Here is a 23,393-nt window from a genome sequence, read left to right on the forward strand (position 1 = left end):
CCTACGTGTCTCAGTTCTGAATCGCTAACGAGGTCGTTGATAAGGTGTCAAATACAGCGATGCACACTGCCCAGCGGGAGCGCAATGACCCAGGAATGGTCCAGGAAGCTTTGTAATGATCAGCGATCTCACAGCAGGGGCCTGATCATTGTCAGACATAACGAGATTGCTAGCAAGATCGCTATTGCGTCACAAAAACCGTGACGTATCAACGATCTCGCTAGCGATCTCGTTCTGTGTGACGGGGCCTTAAGTCCATGTGAAAAACTCTTATCTGAACATCCCTATTGATTAACTTAACTTAGGTCAGTACAAGTATGTATACTATGCTCATCTGAATGAGCCCTATGGGTGATGTTCAAAACCGATGTCTCCATGATTTATGTTAGAACAAATGGACCCGTAAAAAACAACAGACCAAGACAAGCATCAGAGACTACAACGAGTACTTATTTTATCTGTGAAAAAAAAGGTGTGAATGAGGCCTTTTTCTCCTAATTTAAGATGACACATTAGAGCTGCTATCTAATGGATGTCTTCAATAATTAACACTAGTCCAATCAGAATACAATTTATAACATGCTTCAATGAATTTGTGATTTAATTTATTGCATCCAAGGATTAACATGGGCTGATCAGATCTGAAGGTAATTTACGTCTGCGGCCTGAAGATAATAGGTGATTGCAGTAACAGCAATTTTCCAACTGACAACTTTACGGTCAAAGGTGAGATATATAGTATCCTGGATGAGAGCTAATCCACTACATGATTAGACAGCTAGAAAAACAATCAATACATTCACATTCTGTGCACTGGATCACTTATATCTTGAATCCTAATAGACATTCATGTTAGACTGTCTAACATAGTCAAAGAACAAAGATGATTGATTCCTAATAAAGTTGGAGCTGCTAGCAGCTGATGGGTGGGGGTGTTGGATCCCCACTGATTTGATATTAATGACCTATACTTAATGATAGATTATCAATATCAAACCCACTTAAGAGGAGGCCTCACCAATACTTTATAAAGAGGTGAAAAAAATACATGCTTCAGATATAATTTAATATCCTTATTCGGACTCTATAACTAGGCTGCAAGTGTAGGGTGCTTGAGACACAGTTTCTAGGCTGCCTCAGTATGAACCAGTACTCACACTTAGATATATCATCAGCTAGCTTGAACTCGACTGCGGAGGCATGTATGAAGAATCCAGAAGAAGATTTATTTTCCAGCTGAATTCTTGTAGTTATACACAATTATAGTAGGTAAAAAGAACTTATTTTGAACCAGAGATGCAGACACATGTGCTTCTTAGCATGGATGACATACAGAATGAGGAAGAAGAAGGGAGAGGTTACTGTCATCAGAGCTACATCAGAACTACAGGGAGAGAGGAAGGACAGACATCCAAAAAAGGGGCAAATCATGGGACATGACAATCTTGCTAGCTTTATATTCAACAGATTAACTTTTTGAACTATAATTTCATTTTTTAACTTATAATAAAGAAAATTAGGTGCAAGAGGAAGGAAGACATCAATAAAATATAAGAGAAGCTTTCGATGACATTTTATGTGAAATAATTGGAACTGGTGTGTTGCCCATTAATACACCAAGACAGCCTCTTATTGAAAACCTACTAATGTGCTTTAAGGATGGGGTTACACATTGAATTTTGCCTTGATATGGACGGCCAAAGATCGCTCTATGTCCCTGCTACATCTCAACATAATGCACGTGATTGGGGTTGCCTTGAGACCTGCAAGAAACTGAAAATGACAAGCAAGTTGCAAAAAATTAGAACTGTTTGGATTTTTTGTGACTTTTCAGATATGGTTACAGTGCCTTATGGGCCACAATGTGACCCCATGCACCCCGCATTATACTCTGTGATAGCAGCCAAATCATAAAAAAAGAGGAGAAAAATTATTCATTTCACCCTCCTATCTGCCGTCTATTATAGGAAACGGTGCACCAGGAGCACTTGGGAGAGTCTATCCCACCAAGGTGGTAGGGGATCCAGCACACATGGGTAGATAAAATCAATGACTATTCCAAAATTGTTAAAAGCATCTTTATCAGCGTATATTCCATAAAAACATTAGGTCTATAAAATGTGGGAGCTATTATGCGTTTTGAACCTTTAAACTCCCTGGTTCATAGTCATAGCTAAGTTATTAACCTTTGAACTCCCTGGTTCTAAGTTATGACTAAGAACCTGGGAGTTCAAAGGTTCTAAACATATAATAGCTCCCACATTTTATAGACCTCTCACCTAATCTTTTTTTGGAATATACACTGATGAAGCTGCTTTTAACAAGTGGGACCCAGTATACTATATGGAGGGCCATATTGGGCCCAGTATACTATATGGAGTGCTATGTGGGGGCCATTATAATATTTGGAGGGCTATGTGGGAATAAAGGGGTGCCATGCATACGAGGATGGGGTATCAAGGGGTGCCATGCATACCAGGATGGGGGACCAAGGGGTGCCATGCATACCAGGATGGGGATGAGGGCCAGGTATACTAGGAAGGGATGGGGGCCACGTATACCAGGAAGGAGGGGCCATACATAGCAGGATGGAGGATATTAACAGAATTAGGGGACATTACCCCAATACCAGTGTCAGCAGCAGACCCCCTCTCCCATAACAGGGCATCATGACCACATTTTTTGCTCCTCTAAAACCTAGGTGCGTCTTATAGTCCGAAAAATACGGTAATTGCAATTTTTCAATTAAAATTATCTTAAAAATGAAAAAACACATTATTCTCTATTGCAGATCTGTGAATTTCCCCACTATCTAAACAATCCAAAATCATTTTTCTAGCTGCTCAGACTAAACATGAAAGTAACACATTATAAAAAGCAAACACTGGAGTTCAATAGCGAATGCATTATCAATCATGTAAACATCTCGGCTGGCAGAAATGAAATCCTGCCGCTGACACTTCATACATTGTGTTTGCTGTACAGTAAATGAATGTGTATTCACAGCCCCTGGCAAACATTTCTACATTACAAACATATCATATTTCCTAAGCAGTTAGAACCACCTCCGTGGTACATTTGCCAACAAACTACACATTGTTCTGTTGGGAAGGTGATTTTAAAAATAATATATACAAATATAAACTCTTCTGCTGGGACCAATCTATATTCTTGTCTATGTGAGCTAATGTTAGTTTACTTCATCTTAATTTGTTGAAGTAAATGTTTTTTTTTTTCGCATTTCAAGCATTCATGGCATATCCACAATATATTTCATATATTCCATAGATGCAGATTTCCCCAACTACTGTTACAAGCTGCTTCCACGGTGCTTCTTCAGAGGCGAAGTGACTGTGCTTGCATCTTGCACTCTCCATTGACGCCTGTAGGTACACCGTGTCTGCAAATTGAGATTCTGATTTGGCTTTTATCATGTTATATTGCACGACTCGTTAAAGGGTCGATTGTGACTTGTAGGATTGCTGCTTCCAATAGGTGGCGCTATAGAGTTCAAGTCCTCTTTTTCTCTGAAGAGGCAATTTGCATATTAAATGTCCCAGAGTAGCATTGCACGGCGAATAAGCCTCCTTACCTTGACGTGCCAGAGCCGATACATCACTCTCCACAAGGAGAAAGGTTACCACTTAAACTGTAGGTATAAGATGAGACAACCACCACTTTAATGCTTATAAAAAAAAAAGACAAAATAAGAATGTGGGTGTTTTTTCACTTTACAGACTATATAGAATTGCTTTGTGGACACGTGGTTCATGGGCAGTGTGTTGTGCATGTATGCAGCAAAATAGAAGAAATAACAAGAGGACCATATTCTTATCCATTGGAAATGTCCAACTTAAAACAAGTTGTTAACCTATAATACTCAAGACTCGAGGTCCTGACATACTGATGGCATAGGTTCACTTGCAGCAGCCATATGATGAGCTGTTATTTTCAGGAAAAGTCAATCATATATTTTGGTTTACCTTGAACTAGCAGTCCATTGAAATCAGCATGTCATAGTGACTTGTGAATAGATGTGTTTGAATGGGTTTAGGTGGCTTAAATCTTGACCCCACATTAAATCAAAGCATCAGAAACCCTCAGAGAAGTTGTGTTATCTGAAGACGGTCTAATAGTAAGTCTATTGGATCGTCTTTGCTTAACTATGTATAACTGAAGAGAGCAATGCTAGACTGGGCTCTTCTGCCCCTTAGTTTCAGTGACTGGAGAAAGTTTCAGCACCACCCAGACGCCCAAGAATTAAAATTGTCCCTGTAACATTTCAAAAGTTTTCTGATGTGACCGTTGCCCCTCAACTGATTTCATTAAAACTTTACAGACCACCCCTCAAGTAACTACAGAATGTAATAACAGCAGGTGGGCAGCACGGTGGCTCAGTAGTTAGCACTGCAATCTTGCAGCACTGGAGTCTTGGGTTCCAATCCCACCAAGGACAACACCTGCAAGGAGTTTGTATGTTCTCCCCATGTTTGCGTGGGTTTCTTCCGGGTTCTCCGGTTTCCTCCCACACTCCAAAGACATACTGATAGGGAATGTAGATTGTGAGCCTCAATGGGGACAGTGCCACTAATGTCTCTAAATTGTCTGAATTGTAAAGCGCTGTGGAATATGTAAATAAAAAGATTATTATTATTATTATTCATTTTTCAATTAATTTTAAGCTGATACAAAAAGGTGCAAGTAGCTATATATGCACATGCAAGCAACTATATATGAAGTATACTTGAGATTGCTTAATATCCCATAGTAATGATATATTTGTATAAGTGTCAGTGCAGCCTCTTCACTTTTTGTGGTTTAATAGTAGGAAGATTATTCTTAATTTACATTTTTTTCTTTCCTAATGGAATTTTATTGCAGAAAACCTATTTCGTAAACACTTATGTTTTCCTCCCTTCCTGGTAGTTGTGAAATTGAAACTGGCAAGTATCCAGAGAAAGCTGTGGAGGATGTGGAACTTCTGCTTTCTTCTCCAAATACATATTATATACATTACATTAAAAATTAAAAATTATGATGTTTTTAATTGACTGAGAATTCAAGCGCCACACAAACAAGCTGGCTTAAACTAATTTGCATGGCATTCTGCTTGAATATATTCTGCTTGAGTGTACATGTCAAAGGGCATAGTTGCCAGCTGTTATGGGGTCACCTAGGTAGGTGGATTCTCTTAACCATAGCTTGGGGTCAACAGTGTAAGGAGATGGACATATTGCCCACATTCCCGCTTGAAGAACAAGTGTAATGTTGTATTGTGAATTGTGACATGTGTTATTTGTGATAATGTTGTGTGTTGCCTGACGGTAGGGAGAGTTTGAGTTAGTGGTTGGGACTAGCCCAGAGTGGGAGGGGCTATGGTCAAGGGACAGAGACAGATTCCTGGGAGATAGGGCCCAGTGTGCATACAAAGTAGACCTAAGGTCTGATCTGAGCAGTGTTGCATGATGTGGGTGTCCCTAACGTGGGAGGAGACTCTGACAGAAGATAGCAAGATCCCAGTAGAAGAAAGGTGAGAAGTGACCGACTAATTGAAATGAACACCTAGCAGTACGGTCCAAAGTTTGTAACTCCAAGAGGTAACTGGTCAAGACAGGACAGAGTACTTGAGATAAAGAGAGTGCCTCATGCAGAACTTCCAAAGCGTCAGGGACAAAGAAGATAAGTACCAGCCATATAGGCAATATAATTCCTTTGAGAGGAAAGGAGACGCAGACCGTGGTTTGAGTAAAGGACTCTTGCTAGCTGACCTGTACTACTGAGCTGGGTTGTGGTGAAGTAGTGAGGAATGGTGAAGATAGAGGACAGGTGAGTAAAGAGGAAGGAATTGAAACTGTGTGTGAAAAATGCCACATATTGTGAAGGAAACGTTCATCAAGATGTGTACCCGCTATCTACAGTATATAATTGCCATCAAGTTATCGTTCAGTAAAAAGTTTATTTTTGACTGGTGGTCTCCCTCATTGAACTGTAAAACATCTGGTCCTGGCCAACCAAAGTTATCAGTTACATGAGGCCTGCAAGGGTGCATTGCCCCCATAGTACAAATGCACACACCCAGGCAGGGCCCCCACTTTCATGTAACGTACCAGGGCATAAGAGATGAGTAGCTCACCCACGACTACTGCCCCACGCCACTTAACAGCAGCAAGAACCAGAAGCGATGATTCAGCAGAAAAAGACATTCCATGTAAGAGTGAGTACCAGGACAGCAGAGTGTGTATGACAGCAGAAGAGCAAGCGAAATGGGAAGTACTAGATGCTGCTAGATGTCTATCACACAAAGGAACAGCAAAGAAGTATTGAAATTGCAGAAAGGATATGGTTAATAGCAGAAACTTATGCAATAAGGAACTTACTGCAGGGATATGCTTAATAGCAGACATTTATGCAATTATGACCTTGTAGCAGGTATATGGTTAATAGCAGACATGTATGCAATCAAGAACTTTCATCAGGGCAATGGTTAATAACACAGACATACTGTATTTGCAATCAGGTACTTTGTTAGCAGATATGAGCAAGTTACTTGTAGCTTTGTAAGGGGGATGGACGCCACCACCCCTTTAAGAAGGACTTTTCCCTGTTATTATTTCCACGTGCAGCAGTACTTGTCCCCGTGTGAGTGTAATGTCTAATCTAATGTTGATGCTTTTATGTGTTCTCCCTGTATTGTACAGAGCAGTAGTTGCCTAGTTACAGCAGCATGGCAGAGTTGGCCAGGGGGAGGAGCATAGCAGGCAGGAGCAGAGGCAGTGAGCTTAGAGACAGGAGCCAGGAAGTCAGGTGGCAGTGTCCGGGCGGCCATGCCCAGAACAAGGTGTCAGAGAAGATCTCCAGAGAAAGGGAGCTTGTGTGAAGACGGGGGTGTCCCCGCAAAGAAGGAGTTGAGGCAGTGGTGGACCTGCTCGTGACAGGTCGGGACTGCGGACAGGTCGAAGCAGTGGGGCCGTAAGCCCATGAGTAAGGACCAGTGATGGTGTAAATGCACTGAGAGAAGAGGCCAGTACACGAGACATCAAGGGTCCATGTGAGTACCAGAGAGTCCGGCAGCCAGAGACCTGAGCCAGGGTTAGAAGGTGCGCGGATCCGAGGACAGAGACTAGGCACTAAGCAGAGTCCAGCAGCCATAGACCCAGGCCAGGGTTAGAAGGTACGGGGGAGAGAGAGAGAGTGCCGACAGCCCTCAGCAGGAGCTGAGGACCGAACAGAGGCTGTGGATGTACATATATATATATATATACAGTGCTGGCCAAAAGTATTGGCACCCCTGCAATTCTGTCAGATAATACTCAGTTTCTTCCTGAAATGATTGCAATCACAAATTCTTTGGTATTATTATCTTCATTTAATTTGCTTGCAAGGAAAAAACACAAAAGAGAATGAAGCAAAAATCAAATCATTGATCATTTCACACAAAACTCCAAAAAAGGGCCAGACAAAAGTATTGGCACCCTCAGCATAATACTTTGTTGCACAACCTTTAGCCAAAATAACTGCGAACAACCGCTTCCAGTAACCATCAATGAGTTTCTTACAATGCTCTGCTGGAATTGTAGACCATTCTTCTTTGGCAAACTGCTCCAGGTCCCTGATATTTGAAGGGTGCCTTCTCCAAACTGCCATTTTGAGATCTCTCCACAGGTGTTCTATGGGATTCAGGTCTGGACTCATTGCTGGCCACCTTAGAAGTCTCCAGTGCTTTCTCTAAAACCATTTTATAGTGCTTTTGGAAGTGTGTTTGGGTCATTGTCCTGCTGGAAGACCCATGACCTCTGAGGGAGACCCAGCTTTCTCACACTGGGCCCTACATTATGCTGCAAAATTTGTTGGTAGTCTTCAGACTTCATAATGCCATGCACACGGTCAAGCAGTCCAGTGCCAGAGGCAGCAAAGCAACCCCAAAACATCAGGGAACCTCCGCCATGTTTGACTGTAGGGACCGTGTTCTTTTCTTTGAATGCCTCTTTTTTTTCCTGTACACTCTATGTTGATGCTTTTTTACAAAAAGCTTTACTTTTGTCTCATCTGACCAGAGAACATTATTCCAAAACGTTTTAGGCTTTCTCAGGTAAGTTTTGGCAAACTCCAGCCTGGCTTTTTTATGTCTCGGGGTAAGAAGTGGGGTCTTCCTGGGTATCCTACCATACAGTCCCTTTTCATTCAGACGCCGACGGATAGTACGGGTTGACACTGTTGTACCCTCGGACTGCAGGGCAGCTTGAACTTGTTTGGATGTTAGTCGAGGTTCTTTATCCACCATCCGCACAATCTTGCGTTGAAATCTCTCGTCAATTTTTCTTTTCCGTCCACATCTAGGGAGGTTAGCCACAGTGCCATGGGCTTTAAACTTCTTGATGACACTGCGCACGGAAGACACAGGAACATTCAGGTCTTTGGAGATGGACTTGTAGCCTTGAGATTGCTCATGCTTCCTCACAATTTGGTTTCTCAAGTCCTCAGACAGTTCTTTGGTCTTCTTTCTTTTCTCCATGCTCAATGTGGTACACACAAGGACACAGGACAGAGGTTGAGTCAACTTTAATCCATGTTAACTGGCTGCAAGTGTGATTTAGTTATTGCTAACACCTGTTAGGTGCCACAGGTAAGTTACAGGTGCTGTTAATTACACGAATTAGAGAAGCATCACATGATTTTTCAAAGGGTGCCAATACTTTTGTCCACCCCCTTTTTTCGGTTTGGTGTGGAATTATATCCAATTTGGCTTTAGGACAATTCTTTTTGTGTTTTTTTCATTGAAGACAAATTAAATGAAGAGAATAATACCAAAGAATTTGTGATTGCAATCATTTTCAGGAAGAAACTGAGTATTATCTGACAGAATTGCAGGGGTGCCAATACTTTTGGCCAGCACTGTATATATATATATATATATATATATCCTAGTAGCACAGCGAGAGAGAACAGGGACTGTGGAAAAGGGATAGGAGCGTTATCCGAGTAGCACAGCTTCCCTAGGACAAGCGGCAACCAGGACAGAGGGTGTGCTGAAGATGAAAGTCTGCCTGCTGTGATAAACTGAGTCAGAAGGTAGAGAAACGGCTTATTGTCCCTGCATAAGACCTGGGCCTGAGAATATCTGCTGCACCTGCCTGTACACTGCAATCTGTCAGTAAAGTTGGTTTTATTTAAAAGCACTGACTCTATCCGTTTATTCATGTGCGAGGTGCCGGGGTGCTCGCTGAAGGTTGTTCAGTAGACTCGCCCACGACTACCACCCCGTGCCACCTCGTTACAGCTTGTAGCAGCAGCGCTAAGACAGAAGAGAATTCACTTGTCTGAGTTCACAAGTAGTAATTGGTTTCTGGAATCTAGACAGGAGTTTGCAGAGATGAAGCTAAGTGAAATGGATGATGAGACAAACTCCCGAGAAACACGTTGTAACTGGGAGCTATGCTTCTTAAATACTTAAGCACACATGGGTACCTTAGACAGCCTTAAAAGGCCTTGGATGCAGACATCAGAGATGCTTGCAGAGTACTGCAGGAACCCAGCATCAACTTGTACATAGTAAGTTGGCCATAAGAGAAGGTAATAAGGCCTGGCACTAGAGCTGAGACGGGTGAGTAAAACCAGCATGCCATCATGTCTAGAAACAGCCTCAGGATTCAAAGGATTCCTAAGATACACAGGTGCATCTCACAAAATTAGAATATCATCAAAATGTTAGTTTATTTCAGCTCTTCAATACAAAAAGTGAAACTCATATATTATATAGAGTCATTACAGAGAGATCTATTTTAAGTGTTTATTTCTGTTAATGTTGATGATTATGGCTTACAGCCAATGAAAACACAAAAGTCATTATCTCAGTAAATTGAAACAATTAAGAAAAAACACCTGCAAAGGCTTCCTAAGCATTTAAAAAGGTCCCTTAGTCTGTTTCAGTAGGCTCCACAATCATGGGGAAGACTGCTGACTTGACAGATTTCCAGAAGGCAGTCACTGACACACTAAGTAATGCAAAGTAAATTTTGCATTTCATTTGGAAATCAAGGTCCCGGAGTCTGGAGGAAGAGTGGAGAGGCACACAATCCAAGCTGCTTGAGGTCAAGTGTGAAGTTTCCACACTCAGTGATGGTTTGGGGAGCCATGTCATCTGCTGGTGTAGGTCCACTGTGTTTTATCAAGACCAAAGTCAGCGCAGCCGTCTACCAGGACATTTTAGAGCACTTCATGCTTCCCTCTGCTGACAAGCTTTTTGAGATGGAAATTTCATTCTCCAGTAGGACTTGGCACCTGTCCACACTGCCAAAAGTACCAATACCTGGTGTAGAACAGGCAAGAAAGCTTGTAAAAGGACTTCAACATGACGTTTCAAGGATGGAGCGAGACTGCCATCTACTGGCCAGATACAGTCAAGCGGAAACAAAATATGCAAGGGAAGTTGCAGGGAGGGAAAGTTCAGATGCTGGACCCGATCAGGTGACTTCCAGGAAGGAGTTCCAGGAGATAAGAGGCCAGCGCGCCAAACCTGAGGGGTTTTTGGCGCCAAGCAGCAGAAAGGAGCAGACGTGCTCCCTGCCTCCTGAGAAACCCCACGTGACAGGCCAAATCCTGAGGCCTGAGAGGTGCTCCAGCCGGGCACCGGTAAAAGATCTCCGGATCCCTCACAGTTGTGACCCGAGTGCTGTGCCTGCTGAGGGGACTAGGAACCTGATCGCGGTGCTGAGTGAGTTTGCGGAACCCGACGTCGCCCGCCGACAGACGAGGCCTGGACCCCCCTATCCAAGGCTCGAGAGACTGCCTCCAACGGCCAAGCAGAGAGGAGTTGAGAGACGGTTGCCCCAGGAAAGTCACGCCAGCGGAAGCAGAGGAGCTGCATACGTGAGCAGGGCCGTCACTTCCACTGTTCACCCACGGTACCGGGGACAATTGGGTTTATGCACTCAGGTTGGGAGGGGAACGGTTGGGGCTAAAGTAGCACAACGTGATCTAATTGAATTTGTCCGGAAGAGACTCACGGCCTAGCGGGAATAACCGGTGACCTCCGCTAGGGCCAAATGCACAGTTAAAGAACTTGCGTGGTGTCTCCCATGATTTAGGGCATCACCTTACTTTGAGAGACTGCGCCTTACTTTAAGAGACTGCGCCTTACTTGGAGAAATTTGGCATTTTGCTGATATTTCAAACCACTGTTCATTACCCTTGTTGCTAATCCCATGTTTCAGAATACCTGTTGTATAAAACTGTTTACAATTACAGTATCTCTGACTGTTCTCGCCTTGTGTCTCTGTGCGTTGCATTCCGGCACCTGCATTACACTGGTTTAAAAACAACAGTATCACTGTGCTTGATTGGCCAGCAAACTCGCCTGACCTTAACCCCATAGAGAATCTATGGTGTATTGTCAAGAGGAAGATGAGAGACACCAGACCCAACAATGCAGACGAGCTGAAGGCTGCTATCAAAGCAACCTGGGCTTCCATAACACCTCAGCAGTGCCACAGGCTGATCGCCTCCATGCCACGCCGCATTGATGCAGTAATTGATGCAAAAGGAGCCCCGACCAAGTATTGAGTGCATTTACTGAACATACATTTCAGTAGGCCAACATTTCAGATTTTAAAATCATTTTTCAAGCTGTTGTTATAAAGTATTCTAATTTACTGAGATAATGACTTTTGTGTTTTCATTGGCTGTAAGCCATAATCATCAACATTAACAGAAATAAACACTTGAAATAGATCACTCTGTTTGTAATGACTCTATATAATGAGTTTCACTTTTTGGATTGAAGAACTGAAATAAGTTAACATTTTGATGATATTCTAATTTTGTGAGATGCACCTGTATCTCTCTTCATAGCACACAAAGCTTTTGTTTTTTCAAAATAGAAACATTACAAAATGCAAATTGACATTTAAAATGTTCCCATTCAGATCAACAGAACCCATAAATAGATAAAATATATCAAAGAATTTGCAACTTCCTACATGCCCTGAAAGCTTTTGGCTGACAAATAGTAGAACCTGCTTAACTGGAAAAAAAAAAAGAGGACTTGTTAAAAATTCATGTTAGCTAGCATTCCTAGAAATGGCAGAATAGAACTTTTAACAGCTCTAATAAAAAGTTACATATCACTTTCTTTGAAGTCTGCTCTGTGTTTCTGTTCATGTGGCAATATTACTTGTTAACTATTCAAATGAGGCAAAATACAGTAGCATATTGCCTGGAACCACAGTCAGTGTGTAATGCCATACAGTATTTGCGCAGGTAATGCTGTTTACATGGATTACAATTAGTGTTGAGCCACCCCCGTAGTGTTCGAGTTCGGTTCGGTTCGTCGAACACCCATGTGTTCACCGAGCTGTTCGTCGAACTGTTCGTCAAACACCTTCGAACACCGTTAAAACCAATGGCAGGCAAACAAAAACACATAGAAACACATAGAAAACAACTTCAAAGGTGTCCAAAAGCTGACAAACTGCTCAGAAGACATAACTAACACATGGAAAAGTGACAAGTACATATAGTCATGTGAAAAGAAAAGAGGTGGAGGAGTAAAAGGAGGGGGAGACACAGATATAGGCATGTCATGCCCTTCTAAAATCCAAAAAGTGAGAAGCCGACACGGCCAGTCCGTTCCTGCCCGTGCCACCTCCGTGTCGCCGGGTTTGTGCCAGAGCCGCGGTGGACCCTGACGGCCAGCCCCCCTCTCCCAATACTGGTGCCTGTCCGCTGGTGGGTCGAGCGAGCCCCCCTGTGGTGGAGGCAGCTCTAAGCTTTTTAATTTAAATTGTCTCTTTAATTTGAATGAATACACTTTAAATCCTTTTACAAGGATCTATTGGAGGGCAAGTCTCATGCCAGCAGCCGTGTAATTCCAGCTCCAGTAGCGTCCACTAAAGCTGCTGCAGTTAAAAAGCTTTTATAAGGATCGAGCTCGGCGGTCCACCTCAAGGCGTCCTACCGCCAGTCCCAGCCCCTATGCCTTGGGGTGCCTCCTGATGCTCTTCACTGAGTATCCCGGGGTCCCGAAGCATTTCCTTTGAAAAAATTAAGTGTCCAAACTACAGGTGGTGTAGCTTGCTTAACAGCTGGGATAATCCGCTGACTAGCAGACACTGCTACTAGGCACAAAGTATTTCCTGGGCTAAATGCAGTTAAAAATTTGTAATTAGATACTCTCGTTGGATGCTGAGAAAGCATTCCATAGAGTCTCCTGGCACGCCATATATGATTCTCTTAAAAAGCTTGGGGTAGGGGTCTAGGGGACCCTTTTATAGCCCAAATCACGGCCCTGTATCGCAATACGTCACCTAGGCTGAAGATAAATGGAATTGTAGCACCCCGAGGGCTCGGTTGCTACAGAAGTATTGCACCTCACCCAGAGGTGTGATATCTCACTCTCAGGTAAGGATGGAGTGTGGATCAGGACCCCGACACCTGCATGCATTACACAACATTGCCGTGGGGCAGGGCGACCAATATGCCCCTGAGAAGGGCACGACAGTCCCTGTCCCAGGCTGGAGTGGAGGGAGGGAACACTGAGGAAGGGGAACCCTGTAGTGCAGGAGCAGGGAGGTAGCAGTTCCTGGGTGCATTGAGAAGGAAGTATAAAAGGTGGGCACCATCTTAGTTCAGTGCAGAGAAGTCTGAGCAGAAGTGACAGGGAGCAGGGGCTCTGCATGAGCTCTGCTCCGGAGGCGGGCCTAGTAACAGAGGCCCAGGCCTGGAAGAGGGAGAAGGAAGGAAGAGGAGCGGAGAAGGCTCCAGGAACGAGGGACGAAGGGATCCCAGGGGTGCGGACGGGCGAGTCGCCACCGCACGCCCGAATCCACCTGCGTGGAGGGGTCAGGCCAAAGGGGGAGACCGGTCCCCGAAACTAGTGGAGGCGGGAAACGACCCTCAGCTAGAAACCGGAGGCTGTGACATTTTATGTGGTGCAGCCCCTCGCTACACCCGCTAGGAAGGCACCACATAGGGTCAGGGAAACTGGCGCCAAGTTTACCAAGAGGAGGCCCGAGGCAGCCGGACAGAAGCGTTGGAAAGAAAGTCCAGACAAAGGACACACAAAGGGGGTCCTGTGAAGGGCTCCAAAGTTACCTGGGAGTTGTCTGAGCCCCTCACCTGGTGAGCATAGTACGACGTGGGCAGCCGTTACCAGCAGAAGTGGTCTGGATAATAAGAACTGTGAGTAAAGGCCCTGTACTGCATCACTGACTCCGTGTCGTTACTGCTGCTGCCCTGCACCATCACCCCCATCCTCCGCATACACTGCCCTGAGGCTATACTCCTCCCGTGGGGAGTTATACTATGCTCTGCTGCACCCAAAACACCAGCCTCAACGGTCTGCCCTGCAGCAGCGGTTCACTCTGACCGCAATCCACGGGTGGCGTAGTCGAACATTTAAACATCAAAACCACATAAATAGTTCCGCCACTGGTTTGACCGCCCTGAGCCACGGAACCGGGTCGCCGCCACGGAGACTACAACCACCAGCATCCACCAAAAAGGGTCCGGCACCGGGTGTCCCAAGGCCCAAGGGGCGCGTCAGAACATTTTCATCACCTTTCATAATCACCAATGGGACAAGGCAGGGATGTCCTCTGTCCCCTCTCTTATACATCCTAGTGACGGAGCACCTGCTCTCATCAATTCGCCATAACCCCAATATTAGGAGGATTGAGGTGGGAGGCACCGATTACAAGTGCTCTCTATTTGCTGATGATGTCCTAGTATATATCACTCAATCACATATATCCATCCCTGCTGTTATGGCTGAAATAGATCACTTTGTTACATGGTCAAATTTTAAAATCAATGCAGCGAAGTCTGAGGCCCTCGATGTCTCCCTCCCCAAATCCATACAGGATTCCATCCAGTCCAACTTTCCCTTTGCCTGGCCCTCACAGGGTATCAAATACTTAGGAATTCCTATTCATAGAGACCTCTCCCGTCTATGTTATCTTAATTTTGGGCCCATTATTGAACAACTCCATACAGACCACGGTTGGCAAGTTAGAACTGTAAGATTCACTACGTGAACCACTGGTGTTTTGTGGAAAAGCACATGTACACTGTGTTCCAAATTATTATGCAAAAAGTGTTTAGGAGTGATAAGGGAAGAATTTGTTTGTTTGTCAGTTAAACTCATTGATGGTGATGTGTGTCAGGGCTCTTTATATCACTGTAAGCAATTGCAGACACCTGTGCTAATTAGTTTGGCAGGTGTGTCCAATGAAAGGCAAGACTACTTAAGAAGGCTGTCCCACATTATTAAGCAGCCTACATTTTCTGCCAAAATGGGAAAGAAAAAGGATGTGTCGGCTGCTGAGAAGCAACAAATTGTGGAGTGTTTAGGTCAAGGCATGACTACAATCAACACTGTGCGATGATCAGGATGAAGTGTCTTGGCAATCAAGAAGTATGTAGCTGATTCACAGTACACACGTGTGCGTGCTGATAAGGGCAAATTGAGGACTCTTTCCTACAGGCAATTACGTCAGGTTAAAAGAGCAGCGGCAAAAAAGCCTTGTCATAGCAGCAGACAAGTTTTTGAAGCTGCTGGTGCCTCCAACGTCCCCTGAAAAACAAGATGCAGGGTCCTTCAGATGTTTGCAGCTGTGCGTAAACCATCCTGTCGACCTCCTCTATCCACTGCACACAAGCAGAAACGGCTCCAGTGGGCCAAACAATACATGAAGACTGACTTCAAAACTGTTTTGTTCACGGATGAGTGCCATGCAACGCTCGATGGTCCAGATGGATGGAGTGGAGGATGGCTGGTTGATGGACACCCCACGCAAACACGGCTACAGCGCCAACAAGGAGGAGGTGGAGTAATGTTTTGGGCTGGAATCATGGGGAGAGAGATTGTCGGACCCTTTAGGATCCCTGAAGGGGTAAAGATGAACTCCATAATGTATGTGGAGTTTCTCAAACAGCACTTCCTGCCATGGTTCAAGAAGAAGAACCGCGTATTCCACAGCAAGATCATTTTCATGCATGATAATGCACGGTCTCATGATGCACATAACACATCTGCATCTCTGGCTGATATGGGCATAAAAGGGGACAAACTTATGGTGTGACCCCCATGCTCCCCTGACCTCTACCCCATTCAGAACCTCTGGAGCATCATCAAAAGGAGTGTCTATGATGGCGAGAGGCAGTTCACATCTAAGCAACAGCTCTGGGAGGGTATTCTGTCCTCATGCAAAACAATTGAAGAAGAAACCATTCAAAACCTGACAAATTCAATGGACGAGAGAGTTCAGAAGCTCCTTTCGAACAATGGGTCCTATGTGCAAATGTAACATCACCTAGAATAAAGTTTTGAGTTGAAAACTGTTTGATTTCAGTTTCTAATAACCTGCTAATGCTTCTAATTTCAAAAATGACAATTTTTTTGTTCTTTACTAAAATGAAAAGGTTGATTGAAGAGTGTGGGGGATCTAATAGTGTGGCAACCCAGTAGTCAGGATTACTTCGAATTCTGACAATCTGAGGGTCATGTTGCAGGTAGTGCGCATCTAGGAGCCCCAAAATTATTCTCTGGGCTAGATGCAGCTAAAAATTATTATTAATTTTAAATCTGGTGGAGCTTAGTATAGATGGCCTAATAGAATCAGTACTGCACACTGCTACAAAGCCCAAATTATTTTCCAGCCAAGATACAGATAAACATGATTAGTAATTTTAAATCGGGTGGAGCTTAGTATAGATGGCATAATAGAATCAGTACTGCACACTGCTACAAAGCCCAAATTATTTTCCAGCCAAGATACAGATAAACATGATTAGTAATTTTAAATCTGGTGGAGCTTAGTATAGATGGCCTAATAGAATCAGTACTGCACACTGGTACAAAGCCCAAATTATTTTCCAGCCAAGATACAGATAAACAAGATTAGTAATTTTAAATCTGGCGGAGCTTAGTATAGATGGCCAAATAGAATCAGTACTGCACACTGCTACAAAGCCCAAATTATTTTCCAGCCAAGATACAGATACACATGATTAGTAATTTTAAATCTGGTGGAGCTTAGTATAGATGGCCTAATAGAATCAGTACTGCACACTGCTACAAAGCCCAAATTATTTTCCAGCCAAGATACAGATAAACATCATTATTAATTTTAAATCTGGTGGATCTTAGTATAGATGGCCTAATAGAATCAGTACTGCACACTGCTACAAAGCCCAAATAATTTTCCAGCCAAGATACAGATAAACATGATTAGTAATTTGAAAGCTTAAAACGGTTGGTGAGGTGATTTTAACCAATCATCAAGCTTTTACTCTCCCCAGGATGACACAGGGGTAGAAAAGTCGTTTCGGATCCATGATTTGTTCATCTTTATGAACGTGAGTCTGTCTACATTATCAGTGGAGAGCCACGTGCGCTTATCTGTCAGCACACCACCAGTAGCGCTGAACACACGTTCAGACAGAACGCTGGCTGCGGGGCATGACAAGATCTCCAAGGCGGAAGTGGCGAGCTCCGGCCATTTATCCAGATTGGAAGCCCAAAAAGAGCAAGGGTCCAGTGACACAGTCATGGCTTCAATGTTTACTTGGAGATACTCCTGTATCATAGTCTCTAGGCGTTGACTATGTGTCAGACTTCTTGTCTCCTGTGGCCTTGCAAAGGATGGGCTAAAAAAGTGGTGAAATGATTCCGCAAAATTGATGTTACCAGCAGATACGGTGTTTCTGTTACGTTTGAGTGCTGAACACTCGACGGTCCCACGGTTGGCAAGTTGGAACTGTGAGAGTCACTACGTGCACCTCTGGTGTTTTGTGGAAAAGCACATGAAAGATTCTGCAACAGTCTCTGCTGATACTCCTGCATGCGTGCATCCCTTTCTATGGCAGGAATAATTTCTGCAAATTTACTTTTGTACCGGGGATCTAACAGTGTGACAACCCAGTAGTCAGGATTATTTCTAATTCTCACAATTCGAGGGCCATGTTGCAGGTAGTGCAGCAAGAAGGCACTCATGTGTGTTGCGCATCCAGGAGCACCAAGTCCCTGTTGTGTTGGTGGCGAGGTAACAATCATGCTTCCTTCCTCTGTCCTCTCCCCCCAACCTCGCACAACAGAAATGTGATCAAGGTCTCCCTCATCTGATGAGTCTTCCATCAGTTCGTCCTCCACTTCTTCCTGGGCTCCTGCACCTTTCTCACTAGTTTGGCTGCTACCATGTGCCCTGGTAAAACCATCTCCCCCACCCTCACATGCCTGCCGCCTTGGTGCTGCCGACCGTCTGGACCATGCAGATGTTAGCCCTTCCGCATACAACTCCTCCTCCTCTACTTCCTCCACCTCCTCTTGTGCCACCACCTGACTCCGAATTCTGTTTAACATGTGCTCCAGCATGTAAATCACCGGAATAGTCATGCTGATAATGGCATCGTCAGCACTAAACATCTTCGTCGCCATTTCAAAACTGTGCAGAAGGGTGCATAGGTCCCTGATCTGAGACCACTCCTCCAGCGTGATTTGCCCCACCTCTGGATCTCGTTGGCCCAGGCTATACGTCAGAACCAGGGCTTGTCGGTGCTGCCACAGTCGCTGCAACATGTGCAGAGTTGAATTCCACCGGGTAGGCACATCGCATTTTAGCCGGTGAAGTGGCAGGCCCAACGACTTCTGTAGAGATGTAAGTCGCTGAGCTGCGGGATGCGAATGGCGGAAGTGAGCACACAGCGACCGTGCCCTCTGCAGAAGGCCATCTAGTCCGGGATAGTGGGCTAAAAATTGCTGGACAACCAGGTTCAACACGTGAGCCATACAAGGCACATGTGTGACATTGCCCCGGCGAAGGGCCGCACCCAGGTTTGCAGCATTGTCGCACACGGCCTTCCCTGGTTTTAGGTCCAGTGGAGACAACCATTCATGAAATTGGTTCTCCAGCGCTGACCACAACTCCTCAGCTGTGTGACTCACATTTCCCAGACATTTCAAAGTAAAAACCGCCTGATGACGTTGAGCCCTACTGCCAGCATAGTAAGGAGGTGTGCAGGATCCCTTCTGCGCTGTTAGAAAGCTTGTGGCATGACCAGACAGGCTTTGGGTGCAGGTGGAGGACCGAGAGGAGGTTGAGGAGGCAGAAGCAGTGGAGGAACTTTGAGATAAAGAGGATTGACGCACAACTCGTGGGGACGGCAAGACTTGGACAGCAGCCCCTTGTCCTGCTGTCACCATAGTTACCCAGTGCCCAGTCAGCGACATGTAACGCCCCTGTCCATGCCTACTCGTCCAAGTGTCTGTGGTGAAATGCACCCTGTCACACACAGAGTTTCTCAAAGAAGCGGTGATGTTGTGTGCGACATGCTGGTGGAGCGCAGGCACACCTTTCTTTGAGAAGTAGTGCCGACTGGGCATCTGGTACTGGGGCACTGCGACGGACATAAGGTCTCGAAAATCCTCTGTGTCCACCAGGCGGAAAGGCAGCATTTCTGTAGCCAAGAGCTTGCAGATGGTGAAATTCAACCTCTTAGCTTTCTCATGGCTAGGAGGAAATGGTCTTTTACTTGTCCACATATGAGGGACCGAGGGCTGGCTGTTGTGCTTAGACGGGGTTGATAAGGGTGTCCCCGGTAACCTGCCAGTCTATGAGGAAGATGCCGGCGGACATGTTAGGTTGCCTTGATCCAAAGGTGGTGCTATCGATGTCGGACAGCGCTCAACACCAGCTGGTGTTACCACCTCCAAAGAAAATGATGACCTGCCAATCACGCTGGCTGTTGCGGGTAAAGAGGTGGCAGGTCTGCGTCCCAAAACAGGTGTGACTGCTGTCCCCCCAGTCACAGAGGATGAAGAGGCCGCGGATGCACAAGATGTGGCAGACGGTTGTTGGCCCAGCCGGCTAGGCCGCATTGTAGCACAGGGAGCTTCCCACTGCAACTTATGCTTCATATCCATGTGTGTGGTCAGAGGCAGAGTTGTGTTTGAGGATGCAGTTGTTGACGTGCTTCCAGTACTACGTCTCTGTCCAGGAAGGCGTAACCTGACCTCGTCGTCACTAGCATCCTCCTCCACCTCCTCTGCTGACCTCATCTCTTGGCTGACTGTGGGTTGACAGTAAGTGGGATCTCCAACCTCATCATCATCACCCTGTGTGTTATCACACCCGTCGTCCTCAGAGCCAACCTGTTCCTGCCCTGACAAAAAACTAAAGTTGTCGCTCCAATCAGGTATTTGAGTCTCATCATTGTCTTCCTCATTGTCTCCACCAACAGGAGCTACAGTTTGGGAATGAGGGTCTACATTATGGTCAGAACCTTCTGCGTCTGGTCCTGGATCCGACTCATAAAGATTCTGGGCATCAGTGCAGATCATTTCCTCGTCTGGATTCACAGAAGCTCTGGAGCCGACCTCTGATTCCCAGGTTATAGTATGAGTAAACAGCTCTGCAGACTCAACCATCTGTTCTACCCCATACTCAGACGGGCAGCTGGAGATTTGGGAGCTGTGAGGAAGCAAGTGCGATTGGGGTGACACCTCTGAGGACTGGAGTACTTGTGATGTTGAAGTTGATGTGGAGGAGAGCCCACTTAAAGGAGCACTTGATATCTGTTGAAGCACCAGCTGTTTTTGTGCCTCATCTGGAATTTGTAGCGATTGGCGTGGCTGTAAGAAAGGGATCTTATCATATTGTCTGATAAAAGAAGTTGACATTTTAGTTTGGCTGGAAGATGGTCTTTCTTCTGCAGATGTTACTGTTGCTTTAACACCTACCCCACGGACACAACCTTTTTTCCCCTTCCCAACACGCCTATTCCCCTTTCCACCAGCAGCAGGCCTTTTTCCACTCGTTTTGGTGGCTAACTAATTCACAACTCTGGAGTTGTTTGCACAAAAAACAATGGATGGGAACCGAGCAGTGCTGAGTGGCCAAACTGTGGTATTAGGCCAAAAGTATTGGCTGGGTTAGATGCAGATAAAAATGATATTGAATTTGCAACCTGATGGAGGTCAGTATAGATGTACTAATAGAACAAGTCCCACACACTGCTACAAGCTGAAATATTTTTTCAGAGCTAGATGCAGATAAAAATTAGATTGAATTTGCAACCTGTTGGAGGTCAGTATAGATGGACTAATAGACCAAGTCCCACACACTGCTAGAAGCCCAAATATTTTTTCAGAGCTAGATGCAGAAAAAAATTATATTGAATTTGCAACCTGATGGAGGTCAGTATAGATGGACTAATAGAACAAGTCCCACACACTGCTAGAAGCCCAAATATTTTTTCAGAGCTAGATGCAGATAATAATTATTTTTAATTTGCAACCTGATGGAGGTCAGTATAGATGGACTAATAGACCAAGTCCCACACACTGCTAGAAGCCCAAATATTTTTTCAGAGCTAGATGCAGAAAAAAATTTGATTCAATTTGCAACCTGATGGAGGTCAGTATAGATTGACTAATAGACCAAGTCCCACCACTGCTAGAAGCCCAAATATTTTTTCAGAGCTAGATGCAGAAAAAAAATATATTCAATTTGCAACCTGGTGGAGGTTAGTATAGATGGACTAATAGAATGATGCTATGCCCAAAAGGTTTTACTTCACTAGGTGCAGTTAAAAAATTGGTATTCTATACACAGGTGGTGTAGCTTGCAACACAGATAGGCTACTCCACTGACTAACACAATCTGCAATAGGCCAAAAAGGATTTGCTTTGCTAGATTTAGCCAAATGCTGTGAAAAAAACTTGCACAGCACTGGCACAGACCTGCCTGGCAAAAACTGATACAAACTGATGTAACTTAGTCCTGAAAAGGACTGCAATTACAATTAGTCTTTACTCCCAACCTATCTATTTAAGAGCACAGACCTGCCTGATAAAAGTCGTAGGAAATGCTGTAACCTAGTCCTTAAAAGGATTGCAATCACAACTCTTCCCTACTCCCAAGCTATCTGTAGATTTGTGCGAAAATTGGCTTGAAATTAACAAGGTATAGCGCACACAGCAACAGCGGTGCCGTCTAACACGCAGCTGCAGCAGTGAGAAAATGATGGTGATGGGGAAAATGGCTGGGTCTTATAGTGCAAGGACATGTGACATACACTGCCAATGACACATGCCCTTGCTTGTGTGAAAAAAAGCAGTTCGCTCCGTGTGTGCGCTGCTGATAGGCTGACAGATTGCACCTCCCCACTGTAAATGGGGGAAAGAGAAAAAAAAATGGAGATCTTCATTATTCCTGCAGAGATCCATCCCCTGCCCCTCCCCCAGCCCCGCTGTACACTCAAACTGCGTATTAACATTAATTTTCAGCATCACTGAGAAAAAATCCAGTAATAATTTTGGTGCATGAACAGTTATCGAACATAACCTCGAACAGCCGAATTTTTTTCAAATCGTTCGTGTTCGCCGAACGGCTCGAACACCGCCCAAAACAGCTCGAATTTGAGATTGGCAAACAGTTCGAGTCGAACACCGCTCATCTCTAATTACAATACCCAGGACTAATTGGGGCTAGCTGTATGTGTGGCGGCCCTGCGGGTTCAGTCGCCACAGAGGTACTGCATCTCACCCAGAGGTGTGGTACCCCACTCTCAGAAAAGGATGTTGTACTACCCGGGACCCACCCATCTGCATCCAACACTACACCATTCCAGACCAACAGGAGTGGCAAAATGCATGAATCCATTGCTCAGCCCTGTCCCTGGTTGGAAGGGGGGGGGGACCAAGAGAGGGGGAACCATGTAGTGGGTGTGGGTGTAGGAAGCAGCTGAGGGGAGCACCGTCAGTAGGAGTAAAAGAAGAAAGGGAACCATCTAGAAAGGGCCAGTCCTGCTCAGGAGAGCAGTGGAAGGGTCAAGGCTCCTGGCTCCAGTGCTTGAAGCAGGAGTTGAGAGGAGAGAGAGGGGTCGGGCCTAGTTTGAGAGGCCCAGGAGAGAGAGTGAAAGAGGACGGGAGCAAAGGGAAGGCTCCAGAGACAGAGGGGATCCCAGGGGCTCGGGGAGTGCAGGAAGCCACCTGTGAGAACGAATCTACATGGACACCCGACAAGATCTGAGGCAACCGGCTTGGGACACTGTGAGGCGCAGGGCAGGAGGGTGAGAGCCAGTGCAGTGAGACCACCGGGAAAGGTACATAGAACGGGGTCCCGTTTAAGTACTCCTGAAATACTTGAGAGCTGCTGGACCCCTTCCTTGGTGAACACAGGACGACGTGGGTGGTTATAATCCAGAAAGTGTAACCTGAGGAACTTAACAACTGTGAGTAAAACCTAAAGACTGCACCCCACTGTGTCCTTGAATAATTGCTCCGCCATCACCAGCCCTGCACTACACAGCACCAGCAACATCTACCTCATAGCATCACTACACGCTGCCCTGGAGCTAAGCTCTACCCATGGAGAGCTGAACCAACTCTGCTGCATCAC

At 45.1% G+C, this 23,393-nt stretch overlaps 1 long non-coding RNA gene across 1 annotated transcript in view; it reads right to left on the reverse strand.

The window, feature by feature from the left end:
• Positions 1 to 1,205: 1,205 nt before the first annotated feature.
• The window catches only part of LOC141271118 (uncharacterized), a 115,852-nt gene continuing 93,664 nt past the window's right edge, over positions 1,206 to 23,393 (reverse strand). The window contains exons 4-5 of the long non-coding RNA XR_012321836.1: positions 3,593 to 3,649; positions 1,206 to 1,773 (exon numbers count right to left, since the gene is read on the reverse strand). This is a non-coding gene — a long non-coding RNA (uncharacterized lncRNA). The remainder of the gene's footprint in view (positions 1,774 to 3,592; positions 3,650 to 23,393) is intronic.

The sequence above is a fragment of the Phyllobates terribilis genome, unplaced genomic scaffold (genome assembly GCF_046119375.1).
Source record: "Phyllobates terribilis strain yellow unplaced genomic scaffold, ASM4611937v1 Scaffold_5__5_contigs__length_657084704, whole genome shotgun sequence".
In the NCBI taxonomy this organism is placed as follows: domain Eukaryota; kingdom Metazoa; phylum Chordata; class Amphibia; order Anura; family Dendrobatidae; genus Phyllobates; species Phyllobates terribilis.